Genomic DNA, 16272 nt, shown 5'->3' with positions numbered 1-16272 from the left:
CATATTGTTCAGGAGTTTTCAGGTGACTTGTTCTTACACAGATATGATATATTTAATTATTATTCACACGCTATCATTTGTTTATTCTTTCATTTATCCCGTAACATTTCATCCCCTTTCATTTATCTCACTCTTTTGGAAATATGTTCTATGTATATATACACCTATATACATATGTTCTATGTATATATATATATCATATATAGGTATATATGATGATGCTTGTAGTTGTATTGGCTCTATCTCCTGCATAGGAAAAGACATACAACCTTTGTCATTCAGAACCTGACTTACTTTGCTTAACATGATGTTCTCCAGTTCATTTGCCTGCTTGAGTAAATTTTCATTTTCTATTATTTAAATTATTCACCTTAATCTATTAATTATAAAATATTTTAATTACAATTATATTTTACTACTATTGGATTTAAGTATCTTCTCACATAAAATGTACCATTGAACTTCACACTTATATATTTGTCATACATGTTTTAAACTATGTCTTGTTCTTACCAGCTGAGGAGAATTTATAATCTAGTTGGGATATAAATCATTTATGGATATTTCATTATAAATTTGTTCATTAATGATTTAGTATATTTGACATTTTATTTGAAATGCTTTTTTGGATGAAAACAAGTTTATTTTTCTGTGTAGTATGCTGTTGGCTTTGGGTTTGCTGTATGTATATATAGTTTTTATGTTTTTGAGGTAAATTCTTTCTATTCCTAGTTAAATATAAAATTCTTATACAAAAAGAAAATAATGCTGATTTGTTGAGAAATAAGACATTAATTTTTGAAAATCCTTACCTTTCCTTACTTGTTGTTGGCTGATTCCCTCATCCTCAGATATCTTGAATAGGCCATTCTTTTGTATGAACTTATTTCTGCTCAAGTCTATCCCAACCACCATTCACATATGGACTCCATTCCCTTCTTACTAGTTTCTGCTATCCTTTCGGTAACTATTTTGAGTCAAAGATATCCTCAAAATAATAAGGAAGAAGGAAACCACATTTAAACTCAAAAACAAAATACACAAACATTACAGATATGATAGATTGTTAGATTACACAGTTGATATACAGACATAGATAAAGATACATAGACAAATATAGATATATTGGTAGATAAATAAATATACAGGAAGGTATATAGGAGTTTAAATGTATGTATCTGTTCATCCATTTACTATAATACAAATAAGTTTGATATCATAGAAAATGTACGATCAAAACGAAACCAAAAAGCCTCAATTCTATTTATGTCTCAATAAATTTGAATTTGTTTTCACGTATAACAAGCAGATGTCACTACTATGTTCTCTGTCATCATAATGAGCTAATTGCTGAAAGGCTTTATTCTTTGTTTTCTTGAATTTTACAACCAGGTTTTACAAATATCATAGTAGTATTACACACAATGACACATTCTGAAACACATACGTTGAAATAATGTCTCAAGGTTATAATTGTTGTTATAGGAAATAGCAACTGCTTTTAATAGAAAAGCAGATACTGTGTGATACTCAGTGCCTTAGCAATTGTAACAAAATGGCTTGTTTGTTAGCACAACTAACATAGTTTTAACTGACTGATGAGATGCAATCGTTAAGACAGATACTTTAATGCAAGGCCAGATATGAAAATGCTGTTATTCTAGCATTCTAGTAGAAAACCACTGACACATTAATGAACATCTTCCTTATTACTGAATTGGCATTAGAAATTATGGAAGGACCATTAAATAAAGTTTACTATAAGTTAAAATTAATTTGTATATCTTTCTCCTATTATAGGAAATTATACATTTTAGGTGGCTCTGACACAACTGCATAAGTGAAGACAATAAATATATACAGCCTACTAGAAGTTTCAAAGCTAAGACCAATTATTCTACAGACCATGAAGAGAATGTTGGCAAGTGAAACCATGAGTATTTGTGAACACCCAAGAGTGCTTGCTAGTATGCATAAGGACAAATGCTTGATCTCAAGGATTAAAGAAAGAAAAAAACCTAAACATTTGAATGTCTACTAAAGAATTTAATGTATGTCAGAGAGGAGGCATATACCTAAATAAAAAATTTGCAATGACATTGCAAATGTAAAACTATCTATTATGAATTATGAAAACTATGGGAAGTTCAATGGAAATGCCATAAATACATTTACACAGGGAAAATATAAATATCTCCTAATAAGGGAAAGGATCATCAACTTCATAATAAGATAAATACAAAAAAATTAGTCAAAAATAATTTATATATCATGTAAAATGAGAATGTTCTCCAGATAATAATGAATATCAAGAATATCTAATCAGAACCTAAATTCATTCAACTACTTATAAATATTCTTTAGATATACCAAAAGTTTAAAATGTATTCTATAATTGCCCATAACCTAACCACACAGGTGAAAAATTAGCTTTTAATTTTGTCAGAATACATAGGATGAAAATTCAAACACTTTAAATTAGAAGAAAAAGAGATATCAAAATTACACCAGAGACAAAAATAATCCTTTTTTCTTTTTCCGCTTTGCCCTACTGGGGATTGATCTTACGGCCTCATGCTTCCTAGACTAGAGCTTTACTACCTGAGCCACTTCCTCAAGCATCAGTCACTTTGCTCTTAATTTGTTTTCAGATAGCATCTCATGCTAACATTGGCCGCAGGAAACGAACCCCGCAACTACGAACCTACTGCCTCTCTCCATGGCCACCGCTCTACCGCCTCAGCTACACGGTCAGCCGCTGCCTGCTAGGCCTGGCCTGCTCATTGCCAAGCTTGAACGGTTGCGGCCCACCAACACAAGGTGGTGCTCGTACACCGTTCCATCTGCATTTAGGGAGAGAAGCCGGTATTGAGGGACCAAGTGAAGCCCCTGCCTGCCTTCAGCTGTCAGCCTACTGCCGTGTCCGAGAAAGGTCTGCAAGCAGTGGGGAGAAGGGCACTGGCGGTGCTGCAGGTGCAGTGCACATGCTTTGCAGGAGGCAATTGGGAGTGTAACGTAGATCACTATCTGAAAGCCAAGGGGGAGAAGGTGGTGGAGGAAGACAGCTGGCTAATGGGATGCAGTCTGGCTTGCAGGGCTGCTAGGGAGAGGTTGGCCCGCAGGAGGAGGTTGGATGAAGTTGGCCACTAGGCTTGATGGCACGCCTCTGCAGTGAGCATGAATCCCTGCAGTCGCAGTGAAACTTCGTCAGGTGCTGCTGCCCATAATCTAACCACAAGTGAAAAATTAGCTTTTAATTTTGCCAGAATACATAGGATGAAAATTCAAACACTTTAAATTAGAAGAAAAAGAGATATCAAAATTACACCAGAAACAAAAATCATCCTTATTTCTTTTTCTTTTCCTGCTTTGCCATACTGGGGATTGATCTTACAGCCTCATGCTTCCTAGACTAGAGCTTTACTACCTGAGCCACTTCCTCAGGCAGCAGTCACTTTGCTCTTAATTTGTTTTCAGATAGCATCTCATGCTAACATTGGTCTGGCCTTGAGTCATGACCTTTCTACCTCTTCCTTCCAATGAGCTGGGATTACACTTGTATGCCACAATGACCAATCCCAATGATGATCCTTTTTAGTACTATCAATATACACTATTTAAAAGTACAGAACATTGGGACTAACTAAATACCTTTTCAACCTAGCATCATGATTAATATAAAAGCACAAGGATCAGAATAAAAAGATATGAAACTAACACATTAACTAAAAAGGATGGTGTCTTACACATTTCAATTCTCTAAACATATTTTATTCCTTGGGTCATGCAGTAATAGATCTCAGCACAGGATTTCTAATTTTAGCAATTTTTGTGGGGAAAGTTCAGAAATGGCAAGGTCAAAAAGAAGCAAGTTCATGTGATAATATGTATAGCAATATTTACATGGATCATTAAAAGGACTAGAGTTCTGTGTAAATAATTTTTTGCTGGACAAATAAGATCAAATAGTGGCAGTTATTATTGCCTGAGTCAGTATGTTTTTTATCACATTGGTTACAATTATTCCCGGCTTACTGCACATCTTACAAAACTTATTTCCATCACATGAGGAAACATCATTACATTTTGTAGGGCCAGTCAGTTATTTGAGGAAAATCTCTTTTTCTTCACATATGCCTTTCCAAATTCATTGGAGGACAAAGGGTTTTAGCTCATGGCCTTTTGCCTACTAGGCAAGAGTTCCTCTTGCGTCATGCTTCCAGCCTTTTTATATTTAAGCTGTTTTCCAGAAAAGGTTATGCAGTTTTCCTGGGCAAGCCTCAGAAAGCAATGATTCTACTTTCACCTCCTAAATAACATGGATTTCAAGTGTGAACACCCAGATGTTTCCCTACTTCCCCCATTTATCATACAAATAATATTCACATATTTATCAAATTAGACAGGAACATGTTAGTAGGACAGAGCCTGCACGTGTTACAAGGGCAGGATTTAGTTCACTGCAGAGATGTCTGGCTAATCCATGGAAAAGTTAAAAATCAGTGAGTCAAGAGGAAGACAACTTAGTTTTCTGTCTCTGGCATTTCATCCAGATGTAACATGTACATTCGAGCCTTATCACCAGGAACCTGGGAAAGAACCATTCTTAAGATGATCCCCCTCCAAGTAGAACTGAATGAAGCCCCACTCCATGTTCTCATGTATTATCAAACTCAGACATGCTTAAAGTGAAAGTTAAGGCTCTTTTTTAGTCTGTCAATATTAGGATTTCTTTTCCTTATTTAAACTGAAAGCATATTTTTCATGAATTACAAAGATATCTCAGTCATGTCAAACCACTCATATAATTATACTATGATAAATTTATAGATAATAAAAGGACGATGCTCATGGCTCTTATTTGCCTGAGAAAGACACATTTGCCAGGAATTTGACTGAGTAAATTTTTCTCAGATGTGAATACCCATTCCTTTGCCTCACAGTAAAACTAAATCTAGGGCACAATCACAAGGACATTGATAAATGATCACATGGAAGCTAAACTCTAAATCTTATGAGAAATATACTTAACTTTCCTGGATCTGACCATCTATTCTAGCCTGCATCTTCTGAGGTGCACCAAACTAACTTAGCAAAAATTAAACTGTGCAACACTGTCTTCTAACACTTAATCAATGAAAACTATTGTATTTAGCAATTTCATGTCATGTGTCAAATATCAAAGGGATACACATAAAGTGAAATCAAGGTAAGCACATGGTGCTACCTCATTTTTCTGGAAAAAATGAGATGACAGAAATATTAAGCATTGTTGCTCACCAGGAATCCTTTAATTTTGAGTTACTATAGAAACAAAAGTCCAAAGCAATAAAATATCATCAAGGAGGAAATATCTTCCGATGGGTTTCCTCAAGGATTTCTTCATGTCCCTGTTTCTCAGACTGTAGATAAAGGGGCTCATCTTCTGAGGGATCACAAAATGCATCACTGAAGCCAAAGCAGTCCCCCTGACTGAATCAGTACTTGCAGGGCTAATGTAAACACAAGAAAACTGTTCCAAACATCAGGACAATTACAGGCAGGTGAACCCACTGGTTGAAAGGGCTTTGTATATCCCTGCTGCTGATGGCATCCTCAACACAGAGGACACAACATTAATATAAGAATGACATCTATAGTGGTAATAGCCAGAGAAATCATTAAAAGTAAACAACAGAAGTGGGGGCTTGTAATGACCTCAGGGGATAACAAATATCCCCATAGTGGTCATAGGCCATTGCTGCAAGAAGAAAAATTTCTAAGGCAATACAAATGATAACAAAGTAAACCTGGGATAAGCATTCAGCCTGAATGATTCTGTGATCTTGTCTTTGAATGTACATCAGCATCTTTGGAACTCTGACCTGCTGAAACATGTCATTGAGGAACAGATTGTACAGAAAGAAGTGCATGGGAGTATGGAAGCAAGCGTCAGAGCTGATGGTCAGAATGATCAGCAGGTTTCCCATGATGGTGTTCAGGTAAATGGACAGGAACAGGTTGAAAAGGAGGGGCTGAAGTCTAAGGTCATCTGTCATTCCCAGGAGAACAAATTTAGAAATAGCTGTTTTGTTTCTGGCTTCCATGACAGAGATGAAACCTGAAGGTAAAAAATTATGAAAAGTTAACAAAATACGTACATTTGCTGCAGCAGTACATTAGACTACATGTTATATTCTCATCCCACTGGGCCCCTTGATCCTTGAAAGTTAGCCTTTGTAACAGAGAAAATACATCCATTTTTCTCAAATCATGCAGTTTGCTATACTTGGTTATGTTAGAACTAGAAACTAATCCACTAAAATAAACATGCTTTACACTATCACAAGAATGCAAGTACATGTCCGAATATTTTTTAACAGTCATGTTGACAAGTGTTACAGTTCTCCTCTTAATGAAATGGAACCTGTCTTTGTGGGTGAATGAGAGTAGAAGAATTAGTAGAATAATGTGAGAATGTGATGTGTCAAGAAAATGACAATGATATATCATGAGAGGCGAAGGGACATTCCTTATCATCTTATGCGTGTTTTCTCCTCACTGATTCCCCAAAATGAAATTTTCCAAGATCATTCTACTTTATTTCTAATAATTAACTCAGGCTTCTTAGGTTCCCTGTTTGTCTTCAATAATGATGAAATGATCATCTTGCTTGGATGACTCATCATATTGAAAATGAATCATCTGTTCCCAGAAAATGCAGGCAGGCTCATAAGAGAGGGATGCAGGTCAAGCAGGATCATCTCTGGGTTGAGTCTCAGGTGTTACTTCCTCCGAATGGCAAGAATATTGGATGAGGTTACATGCTGATTTCTACATCCCTATATATCTGGGGATTCAATTTCCAAAGGTTCTCATTAGATCAGATATATTTTTATCATTCTAAACCTAAGACTTCATATCCTCAGTGACCAAGACAGGCAGAAAGAATTCAAGACTGCCGATTTAATGAACCCTGAGTCCATGTATACAAAATTTACTTGTCCATTTTTTTCTAATCACCTACAATTCCTAAGGTAGTATTCGTAACACATACCACTTCACTCATAAATTACAAAGTTTATAAGTTAAGTCCTTTCTTATTACTTCATCATGCCTGCATAACACTTCTGTATTTTAAGCCTGAAAATATATATGGGGTTATTAGTAAGGTATATATACATATTAGCTAAACATTGTGAAAATGCAGATTCAAGGTTATTTATTTTTTTATATCATTAATGTTGAGTGAACAATAGTTATTGTTATTTATATTTAGCCATGAAGATTCTAATCTATTTTATTTTCTTCTCTTTCCCTTTCTTCCTTGCTTTTGTTTATTAATATTCTGGGGATTAAATTCAGGGCCTTGATCTTGGTGAGTAAGTGTTCTACCAGTTGAGTTCCACCCTTAGTCTTTTGCTTTCAGATTTGTTTTTGTTTTTTCATATAGGTTTACACTAACTTTGCCAATCCAGGCCTCAGACCTCTTACCTCTTATCTCTGCTTCCTGAGTAGCTGGCCTCAAACCTCTTACCTCTTATTTCTGTTTCCTGAGTAACTGGGTATACATGTGTATGCTAGCACAACTGGCTTATTTTTAAGAGAATGCCTTGCTAACATTTTCCATTGGATAGCTTCAACTATGATCCTCTTGCATCTTCCTCCTTAGTATCTTTGATTAAAGGCATGTGCCACAATACATGTCCTTCTTCTCCACTTTCTATTATAACTACTGAGAGTCAAGAATATTGGCAGACATTAACTCCTTGTTTCAATTTTTATGAACATCTTTTTCACAATGTCCTATGATAATTTTTTTCACATAAGAAGACTATGAGTTAAATTTATGGTTGTTAATTTTGAATCAAGTTAGTAATTTAATTACTAAGCTACCAGAGTGTACTTGAATATTAGATGTGTCTAAATGACAATTTGTTTAGTTTTGAAATGTAATTTCATAGGTAGAAATGGTCTTCCATGTTAGTGTTCATTTTCAAACCTTTCTTTTTTTGAATGCTTTATATCATTATGAAATTTATTTTACATTTAATATTGTCTTCTTTGTTTTTATAGTTTAATATATAACTTGTTTTAATTTTATGATGAGATAAGATCAGTGTGGTTCTATTCAACATATTAATGATACTGATTTTTAAAACAGGAATGGTAGAATAGAGATCTAATAAAACGAGGAAAGTGATGAATAAGATGTGAAGATTTCCAGAGGGAATTCCAAGCGTAAATGTGTGTCATGTACAAATGGAATTGTTGATCTTCACTGCAGCCATACACAACTGACCACATTTCTCTCAATAAAATATGCAATGTAAATAAGGTCAAAATTAAAACATAATTTTAAATAATCAATGCCATAATTTCTCAAAGAACCAGACACAAAACATTATATACAGAAATTCTCTCAGGCATTTGGTAGGGTTGATTTAATGATTAAAGCATAATTCTAGAAATAATATGTATGGAGCATGTTCTATGTCATTGAATAATATCAGCACAAAGTGGGTGGCAAATGTAGGGACATTTAGTATAAGAAAAATAAATCCCATTACTCTGACAGTTCAAAATAATAGCTGAATGTGAGAAATATAGAATCAGAAAATTATACAAGAATATAATATCTTCTGTTAAAGTTGGTTTTACTCCAGAAACCCAAAGTTGGTTTGATTTCTACATAAGCAGATCATTCACTCTTACCTGCCTCAGGTCTTTCCTCAAATGTCACATTCTCAGGGAAGCATCTCATTACCATCCTGTTTAGGATTGCAATATTTTACATTATATCATCATTTTTCCAAACACATATAATCCCTAGCATTTCTAAACATCTAAAAGGCAATAACTTTAGTTATTACAACAGTTTGAGTTACACTGAAATAAGGCTTTTAAGCAGAAATTGGCATTGCCAGGTTATTAGACTGTCATCCTGTGGATGATAAGAAATGCAAACTTAATTACACTGTGGCATAAATTCAGCTGTGATGAACTCACACTCAGTGTCATTTGATTGGCCATAGATTCATGGACAATTCATAGATTCACCAGATATATTATTAGACTTGTCTCAAGATGGGAAAGTGAGCAACTCTTTAACCTGCATTGTATAGTCACTGATGTAATTCTGGCAAAGGGAAGTGAATTTGACTTCAATGAATCTCTTGTGAGGCAAGCTCAGAAGGGCTATGACAGTGAAGGGCTGTCTTACAAGAGTACTTCCTTCAACTAAATTAATAATCCCAGGAGAATAATTCCATGAATAGTATTCTCATGAGAATATAAAGAAAGAATTTTCAACTAAGAAACAAATTTCAGTAAGCTAAATTATAGACTCATTAAATGCTAAGCTTTGATTACATGAACAGAGATTTAAAAGGTACAACGGTGGATAGTTGAAACAAAATAATGATAATTGGAGTTATTATGATTAATCTGCATGTATGAGTTAATTGCCCAAAGATACGCATTTGCCTGTTAATTTTCATAAATACTGCATTGGTATTTACCTCACCTAAAATTTTGGCTTTTTTAATTCAAATTCTGAAACTTAATTACCCCTATTATAAGCAGTGGTATAAGAGTTTTCCCCAATTTATGTGTTAGTACCCATGGCTTTTGTTTCATCCCCCCCAATTATAGGAAAGACAGTGTTTTAAAGTCTGTCGTCAAATCTTCTATTATGATACTTATTGTTCAGATGTCTGCGCCTTTGGATCAGTTGAGCTTGGAACTTCAGTACCAATTTTTAGGAATTTTGCGTGGACCAGTTAACTGCCAGCTCTAATAATCTCCTGTACCCTAATGATTTTCTAGGTTCTGAAAAAGGGATCTTGCAGCCTTCATAATAGACAATAAAGACTTGAAATAATACAATCTACTTCCATGTTAACATGATGAGTAATACTCTAACTTAATCATTCCCCTTCCTTCCACTAGATACTGGAAATATGAATAGGATCAAAAAATCAAAATTTTCACAAATAAGAGAAATAAGGAAGTTATTGGCACACTTGTAGGATTTAATTTGTCAATGCTGAGCTAGATGACTTCTCTTAAATCACATATGAAACATTACTACATCATGTCAGATTGTGCTTTATGAAAATAAAACAAAAATTCTGGCTCTGGAAAGAGAAGAAATTAAAGTGTGACTTCATTTTTATCTTCTGCTACATTCTGTTTGTCTGACAATGGTAACAAGTAAATGGGAGGCAATATCTTTCAAAAGGTTCCCAGGAAAAATTCCTAGTTTAGGAATAGTCTATTCCTAGATTTAATTAAGGAAGTTTAAGACCTATACAATGAAATCTGTAAAATAAGAAAGGACATAATTTAAGAAAACATTAGAAGATTGAAAGACCACCCATGTTAATGGATTGGTAGAATGAATACCTTGAACCTTGCTATCCCTTTGAAAGGAATATCCAGATTAAATTTAATAATGAAAATTTGTATAGTACTAAAAATATCGTCATGAATGTAAAAGATTTCTAGGGCATCACTATCGATAATGGTAATCTAACAATGACGGCACCCATTTAATTTCTGTCTCCTTTCTTATATTAACTACTCCATTTCTCTGGGACTTCTTCATGTCTCCGTCTCTCTATCTTATCTGCAAACATGTGACTACCTTTAGCAACCACCTCATAATACAGGCTATTCCTTTGGTAAAACACTTTTCCTTTGTCACTATTAATGTTCACCCTTTGACATATAAGTCAATATTCGTGAAAGTGGATTAAGTTGTGGACATATTGCTTTGAAAGACATAATTTAGTCAATGACAGAGGTGTTTTCTGGTTGATCCATAGAAATTATTTTATCAACTCAGATTTATTGCCTAGAGAAGCATGTCTGAGGGTGACACCTCTATTAGTTGCAATCGCCTGGTGAAGAAACATCCCTGAGATTACTGGCTTTATGAAGCACTGCTCCAGGATATACAATGCTCCTTAACTATCATGTAATGTTAGTGAAAGACAAATCTGTATATTGTTTCAAAATATTAATCTTAAGGTTACTTTTAATTGGATCCTGAAAATATCTTCACTGATGAATTTCAAATATTTCAGTCATCTCAAACAACTAGGATAATCTAACTGTGCTAATTTTGCAAAGAGGAAGCTAATTACGCTGATGCAAATGTTTCCACAGAAGAATATGGTGACTGGTCCCAGTGATTACTGAATTAGTTACAAAATGTTACCTCCCTTATTGCACTGTAGGCCTTCCGTGGGGTAGAATTGACATGGCCTTAATCACACTGTGATGTAGACACTGGTCTCCACCCAAAAGAATGTCCTCACTTAATTTTATCTGGCATTTCCAAACTGCTAATATAGTCCATTTATTTATGAGTTCTATATGAGACTGATACTTAATAACATAATATCAAAATTATGTAAAGAACTCAATGCTGAAAATGTCCCAAATAATTCAATTATTATTGAGTAAATATCATAATTGTTAGTGAGCAAATTTCTGAATAGGAATTTTTAAAAGACAATATATAAAAGGGTAGAGTCTGGCTAACAGTTTTATGGATGCAATTTCATAAGAGAAATGCTTTCAGTATTCCACAGGACAGTAGGATTATGGCTGTCAACATTAAATGTGTATTTAAAAAGAGAAGACATTGAATATTTCAGGCAATAATAAATGATCCATATTTGCGGTGGCAATATGCCAAATAAATGTATCTGATCATTGCATAGTTTATACATCTATGGAAATTCCACACTTCCTGTCATGCAGGTTATTCTTATGACAGCCCCGGTTATCCCATGCGTTTGTTGAGATGGAGACGCGCCAAAGAAAACACAATCCTCTTCAGTAGAGAGCCCCAGGAAGACAATCCCAGCTCTGCGAACCTTCTGCCCCTAAGGCCAACGCTCCACCTCTTGAGCAACACCACCAGCAGCTTCCTGCGAGCTGATTTGCTCTCCTGTATTGGTTCCCTTCCTACAGCTGCCTTAGAGAGATCCAACCACAGGAGGAAGCAAGCTGGCCAGAACATTTCAAAGAATGAACGGTTGCGGCCCATCAACACGAGGTGGCGCTCGTTCACCGTTGCATCTTCCTTTAGGTAGTAAAGCAGGTGTTGAGAGACCAAGGGAAGCCCTGACAGCTGTCAGCTGACAGCTGTGTCAGAGAAAGGTCTGCAGTCAGTGGGGAGAAGGGCACTGGAGGTTTTGCGGGTGCAGGGAGCCTGCCTTGCAGGAAGCAAGAACTCGAAGGTGGATCACTACCTTGAAGCCAACGGGGAGGAGGTGGTGGAGGAAAACAGCTGGCTAATGGGGACCAGCCTGGGCTGCACAGCAGCTAGGGCGAGGTGGGCCAGAAGGAGGGAGGTTGACTGAAGTTGGCTGCCGGGCACGAGGGCGCGTCTTGGCGCTGAGCGTGAATCCCTGCAGTCTCAGAGACCCTTGTCGGGTGCTGACGCCTCCAGGGGCCCCATGCTGCCTCTTCCGGGACCATGGTCAAGTGCCAGACGGTGCTGGGCCCTGTTGCCAGCACCAACTCTCTGCAGGCCAAGCTCGCCACAGAGACCTGGTGGTGGAAGTGGGCTCCTCGCCACCCTGTAGCCTTGCATCCCCTGAGGCAGCCAGAGGGAACCCAGACGCGGCTGTACTCCCCCTTTACGTGCCGCACGTGCTTTGGAAACCTCTGTGCTTCTGGACCAAACATCCAGCAGGCCCTGCAGAACCTCCAGCCACCAGCGCTGTGCTGGCAGCCTCCAAGCTGCCCATGGATCACTTGTGGGCCAAAGACCCAATGATATCTTCAGTTACATGATCCGTCTAGTTCCTTTCTTCTTTCTTTCTTTCTTTCTGGCTTCCGTGCTTTCTTTCTTCACTTTGCTTTCTTCAATTTCCTTTCTTTTTGTCTTTCTTTTTCTTTCTTGCTTGCTTTTTTCTTGCTTTCTTTCAACTCTTTTCTTTCTTTCTTTCTGTTTTCCCATATTCTTTCTATTCATTTATTCGTATTTGTACTCATTCTGTCGTTCACTCACTCATCTGTATGCTTTTATTTGATTATTTGTGTATTTCTTCGTTCATGCATTCATTGATATTTTCCTTTTTTTTTCTTCCCACATTGTTTCTATTCATTTATTCCTGTTTGTACTCCTTCGGTCCTTCACTCACTCACTCATTAACCCTGTATGTTTTTCCTTGATTATTTATGTTTTTTGTCATTCATGCATTTATTCCTGTATTCATACCTTTATTTGTTATTGAAACGTCTGCATTTTATGCTATTCTATGTGATCATTTTTGTTTCATTTATGGATTCCTTCATTCACTTAATCACGTATATATAGATGTGTTCATTAATATGTTTTAGAATGTATGTACTTCCTGCGTGATTTATCTACCTGTTGACATTTTCATGTATTTATCCATATACATTGTTTTGATGTGCTATTTGTTGCATTCATTTACGTATTCCTAAGGTTTTTAGGTATTTAGTCATTCATTTCTGTGTTCATTTGTGGATTTATTTCTCTATGTTCATGTATGTAGTATTTATTCATTCATTCATGCGTTCTTTATGTATTTATCCATGCGTACATTCATTGATGTCTTTAGGGACGTATTTCTTTAGGCATTGTTGTATTTAGTCTTTCATGTAATTTGCTGTATATTTAAGTGACTGTATATTTAGCTATTCATTTATTCATACATTTATCTATACCCTTATTCATTTCGGTATTCACTCCTCCTATCTTCATAGAATTAATCGTTTAGATACTCATGTATTTATTTATAATTCTATTTATTCAGGTCTTTACTTACATTCATAAGTGTATTTTAGATTTTTATTCATGTCTTTATTTACATGTATGTAGCTATGTATGCATTTATTGATGACTTTATAATTTTTCATTTATTCATGGACTTTAATTGAAGCATGTATTTTAATGTGAATATTCAGATGTTTATTCCTTTTTAGTGTTTTGTTCATGAAGCGATACGCTTTATTTCTGTGTACATTAGTTGATAGATGCTCGCATTTGGATACTCATCTTTTCTTTAATTCCGGTAGCTTTATTCAGTTCAAATATTCTTCAGTTCCTTCATTGTTTTTCCTGTTTTTCTCTCTGCAGGACTGGAGATGGAACTCTGTGCACGGGAATGAGCCCCTTAGCCTTAGGACCTCCCTGCTTATCCCACCCGTTTGTGGAGGCGGAGACTCGCCAAAGAAAACACAAACCTCCTCAGAAGAAAGCCGCAGGAAGCGAACCCCGGTACTGCGAACCTACCGCCTCCCTTCCTGCCCACCGCTCTACCGCCTGAGCTACAGAGCCAACCGCTGCCTCGGATCTGATTTTCTCTCCTATATTGTATTCCCCCTGCTAGGCCTGGCCTGCGCATTTTCAAGCTTGAACGGTTGCGGCCCACCAACACAAGGTGGTGCTCGTACACCGTTCCACTTGCATTTAGGGAAAGAAGCCGGTATTGAGGGACCAAGTGAAGCCCCTGACTGCCTTCAGCTGTCAGCCTACTGCCGTGTCCGAGAAAGGTCTGCAAGCAGTGGGGAGAAGGGCACTGGCGGTGCTGCAGGTGCAGTGCACATGCTTTGCAGGAGGCAATTGGGAGTGTAACGTAGATCACTATCTGAAAGCCAAGGGGGAGAAGGTGGTGGAGGAAGACAGCTGGGTAATGGGATGCAGTCTGGCTTGCAGGGCTGCTAGGGAGAGGTTGGCCCGCAGGAGGAGGTTGGATGAAGTTGGCCACTAGGCTTGATGGCACGCCTCTGCAGTGAGCATGAATCCCTGCAGTCGCAGTGAGACTTCGTCAGGTGCTGCTGCCTCCTGTTCAAGTGCTCCCTCTTTGGGGACCATGGTCCAATGCCAGTCGTTGCTGAGCCCTGCTGCCAGCACCAGTTCCCCAAAGGTCAAACTCGCCACACAGACCATGTGGTGGTAGTGGGATCTCCTCTGCCCTTTAGCCTTGCATCTCCTGAGGCAGCCAGGTGGAACCCAAATGCATCTGCACTTCCCTGTCAAGTTCGGCATCTGCTTCTGAAAACCTACCTCCCTGCCTCTGGAGCAATGTCATCCAGTGGGCAACGTGGAACCTCCTGACAACCAGCACTGTGCTGGCAACCACCTGGCCACCCATGCATGGCTCGTGGGCCAAAGAGACAGTGAAGTCTTTATTTATATTATCTGTGTAGTTCCCTAACTTACGCATTTATTGATGGCTTTACAATTTTTCATTTATTCATGGACTTTAATTGAAGCATGTATTTTAATTTCAATATTCAGATGTTTATTCCTTTTTAGTGTTTTATTGATGAAGCGATACCTTTTATTTCTGTGTGCATTAGTTGATACATGTTCGCATTTGGATACTCATCTTTTCTTTAATTCCGGCAGTTTTATTCAGTTCAAATATTTTTTAGTCAGAAATTCTCATTCCTTCATTGTTTTTCTCGCTTTTTCTCTGCAGGACTGGAGACGGAACTCTGTGCACGGGAATGAGCCCCTTAACCTTATGACAGCCCTGGTTTTCCCACCCGTTTGTGGAGGTGGAGACTCACCAAAGAAAACACAAGCCTCCTCAGAAGAAAGCCGCAGGAAGGGAACCCCGGGAACTGCAAACCTACCGCCTCCCTCCATGGCCACCGCTCTACCACCTGAGCTACACGGCCAGACGCTGCCTGTGATTTGATATTCTCTCCTATATTGTATTCCTTCTACTAAGACTCTTAGAAGGTCCAACCAGGGGAGGAAGTAAGCTGGCCTGCGCATTTCCAAGTTCGAATGGTTGCGGCCCACCATCAGGAGCTGGTGGTCGAACACTGTTCCATCTGCATTGAGGGAGAGGTGTGGGTATTGAGGGACCAAGTGAAGCCTCTGCCAGCTGTCAGCTGTCAGCTGTGTCACAGAATGGACTGCAAGAAGAGGGAGAAGGTAGTTGGTTGTTTTGTAGGTGGAGGGGCATGGATTGCAGGAGTCAGGAGGAAGAGGAAGATGGATCACTGTGAGGAAGCTGAGGCAGGAGGAGGTGGCTGAGGAGGACAGCTTCCTAATGGGGAGCGGACTAGTCTGTTAAGGTGAGGTGCACCTGCTTGAGGGAGGCCAGATCAAGGCTGGCTGAAATTGTCCTCCAGGTGCCAACGAGGGCCTTCTCCCTGACCAGGAATCCTGGCTGGCCCCTATTGCCTGTGTTAGGTGTTGCTGCCTCCAGGGGCCCCTTTGAGCCCTTTCTGTGACCCTGGTAGCATAACCAGCAGGCTGGTCCCCGCTGACCTCACCAGTTTGCTGTA

This window comes from Castor canadensis, chromosome 15, assembly GCF_047511655.1.
Source record: "Castor canadensis chromosome 15, mCasCan1.hap1v2, whole genome shotgun sequence".
Classification (NCBI taxonomy): domain Eukaryota; kingdom Metazoa; phylum Chordata; class Mammalia; order Rodentia; family Castoridae; genus Castor; species Castor canadensis.
Note: the sequence above shows the minus strand (reverse complement) of the source record.